The sequence below is a fragment of the Podarcis bocagei genome (genome assembly GCF_964188305.1).
Source record: "Podarcis bocagei genome assembly, chromosome: 3".
Classification (NCBI taxonomy): domain Eukaryota; kingdom Metazoa; phylum Chordata; class Lepidosauria; order Squamata; family Lacertidae; genus Podarcis; species Podarcis bocagei.
Genome location: NC_138127.1, coordinates 31,754,991 through 31,758,340, shown reverse-complemented (window position 1 = coordinate 31,758,340; position 3,350 = coordinate 31,754,991).

Sequence of the window (3,350 nt, the reverse complement as noted above, 5' to 3'; positions counted from 1 at the left end):
CTGTATTAGCAGCAGATGAATTATGAGGGATGCTCTTCAATCCATGTGATAAATTGCATAATATTGAAACACGCTGGTTGGATTTTTTTCCAAATAACGTCATCAGGCCAGTCGCACGGCTGGCATAAATCAATATTAGCAGTGCTGAAGTCAACACTATGCCTGTTTATTCCCCTATGAAGTTAATTTTCTTTTTTTGTTTCCTTTCTCCTGATACAACACTGATGAAATCAGATACTGTATTAAGGACTCTCCAGGCCTGGACAGCAGCGATGTTGCGCCACCTAGTGGCTGAAAGGCAGAATCTGAAGAGTGCACTTCTGTGTCCAGTTATGTATACCGCAGTCCATTTGTTGCAATGGCATTAAAACGCATTAAAGAACAGATTTATTAAGGGCCTGTTCTCTCTGCCCCATCTGCTGGTCCCTGGGCTCTCACAGGGCTTGTGCTATCCCTACTCCAGTGGGAAGCCACTGGAGAAAGAGAGAGAGAGAGAGATTGTGCTTGAGACCTTATGCATGCAAAACAGATGCCCTATCATTCAGCAATGGGCCTTGCCGGTGCTTGATCCTATATGCTGACCAGAGAACTATTGTTGTAGGGTCAGTGTTGCAGTCAGGCAATTTTGAATTCTGGGTGTAACAGCCTTAGGACTCCTCTCCCCAGTTTAAAAGATAACGTGCATTCACTTGACTTCCTTCAACATTTGGAAAGGTGGCCCTGCCGCATTTGGAAGCTCACCAGCTCCTTCTGCTGAGTAGGGCCCTGGGCGCCTGCCTCAAAGTCCTATCCTGATGACACCCATTGTGTCAGGTGGCTTATAAATCTTTGAAAAATAAGCTAGGTTTCCAAAAAGAGACTAAGTGATAATGCCACCTATTATTTACATTTTATGCAACTCAACAGATGAAATAATAGGAAAAGAAGAGGCTATTCCCAGATGCTCCAACTTTTTCTATCCAGGACACTCACCCCCATCATGCCACCGCTGCCGCCACCACACCACCCACCTTGAAATTGTGCCCGTGGGCAGGATTACAGATGCACACCAGAATCAGTTCAATTATACATAAATATATCTACTAGCACTTGTCAAAATCAAAATCTCTGATCCAGAATGGGCAAGCTTATGCCTTCCCTCTATATTTTGTCACCTAGAACAGAGATGCATGGTTTTGGAACTTAACTGGAACTTCCTTAAGAATCTGAGAAATACATATCAAATTGGCTTCACTTTCATAGATGTTCTACAAGTCTGCTTTTCACCCTCCCAGAAGTTTAGGTGAGAAGTGATACAAAACAAGCACTTCAGATTAGCTCTAATTTTTATTTTAAGATAGTTCAAACCACCTGGCATTTAACGGAGCATTCATTTCTGAAAAATCCTTGCACATATGCGCCTCTGTTTGGGATTTTTATTTTTAGGCCTCGCAACCTAGTTCTATTTTTGACAACTTTAGCCTTGTAAAGAGGAAGGTGCGGAATGTAAGAGAAATGAAAAGCAGGCAGGAGAAGTCAAGTGGGGGAGAATGCAGAGGTGAGTGGCTTTGGAAGCGACAAAGGGGAAGAAGCAGCAGCACTATTGATGGAGCTGGAATTCTGCTACATACAGCTAAGAAAAATAATGCTGGTCATATGAGTGGGCTGAGCAACCCTGACCTTTTGATGGCAGCACATCATGCTCTCAGTTAGGAGCACAGGAACATTGAAAGCAGTGTTATACTGAGTCATATTATTGGTCTATCCAGCTCAGTGTTGTCAATACTGGTTGGCAGTGACTGGCAGGAGGCCTATGGAGATGTCATAGAAGGGATGGTTGGATCCTGAGGAGCAATGGGAGGAGCTTAGGGAGCTGGAGGGGGATGATCCTGAGGAAGGTCCTATCAGGATGGGGAAGGTGAAATTGGGACCCCAAGAAATGTCCAAGCCCAGGACTAGAGAGCTTGATTCAGGGGTGGGGCAAACTGGGTTGGCAGTGGAGTCTGCCGCCCCAGTGATATCCAGCACCCCTAGTCACCCCAACACCTGGTGCTGGGGAGCTGCCTCTTCCGGCCAGGGAGGAGTGTCTTCCTTTGGGGGAGGCAACTGAGAGTAAATTGGAAGCCGAACTAGAATTGGCATCACCTCCACCTCCAGGGACACCAGGATGCCAGTGCTGGCACAAACAAACCTTGCAGGCACAGCCCGCTTGAAGGAGTTCTGCAAGTAAAGCTTTGGATAATATCTCATGGGTCTGGACAATGTTTTATTCCAAAAGGAATCAGTTTTTATGCATCCAGTTGCTTCATGCTGCACAGTATCAATATCTACAATACTAACTGCAGCAAAAGACCTAGGGTGCTTCCACATGGCTTCCACCTGTTGTAGAAAGGGCATACAACCCAGCCCTTCAGCATGCTGAGAGTAGGCTGTGAATCGGGCTCTGCATAGGAAGGTACAGTACTATAATGCTTTCTCCAACTCCCTTCCCTTCAAACCCACATGTCAAATGTTTTGCCATTTATGGAAAGCAGAGACCTTTCCTGTGCTTCACACTGAGAAACATGTAGAGAGACCTGCTTCTACTTCAACTGCCAGGGCCGGCCCTACTCTTAGGCAAGGGTACATGGGAGCAGCTGTGACATCCACTTGGTTGTCCTTCCTAGACTGCTATTCTTCTCAGGACACAGGACAGAGCTGTGTATGTTCTGGTTCCCCTAAACTAGGCTGATGCTGGTGGTCATTATCATGTCAGCAGTGTTGAAGTAAGATTTATGAGCTAGACCAATTAGGTGATTTCTGCACATGGAATGGGAAGAGAGGTACCATCTTGTTCTTTGCCTCTGACAGCAAAATTCCTGTACTCCATATGGGTACCTACAAGATCTGTGTTAAGGAATCAGCATGGGGAGAATGGTTAAATCTCCATATATTTCTCATCCAAATCAAGGCAGTCAATGTGACTTTTTGAACACAAATTCAAAAACACCAGGAGCTCCAATGTCATGTTTAGTGCGGCATTTTTGTAATATAAGATGGAAAAGCACCTCTAGGAGCAGCAAAATAAAACAGAACATCCCCATTACTTTCCTCACACAACTTTGTTACTGTTTGACAGCACCCTTCGTTGCTTACCTACATATGCATAGAAAGGGTCACAGACAGTGATAAACACTGTGCTGTCGGAAAAATCTCATTTTGGTGTTTCTTAAACAGAGCTGTCATGTATGTTCTTTTTATTAGAATTTGAGCACAGTATTGGTTTGTGTTGCAAGCTTGCACACTCTTGCACTCCCAACAGCAGAGTGCACTCTACTACAAGGAACCATCCATCCAACCAACCAACCAATCAGTTAAACAACCAAACATGC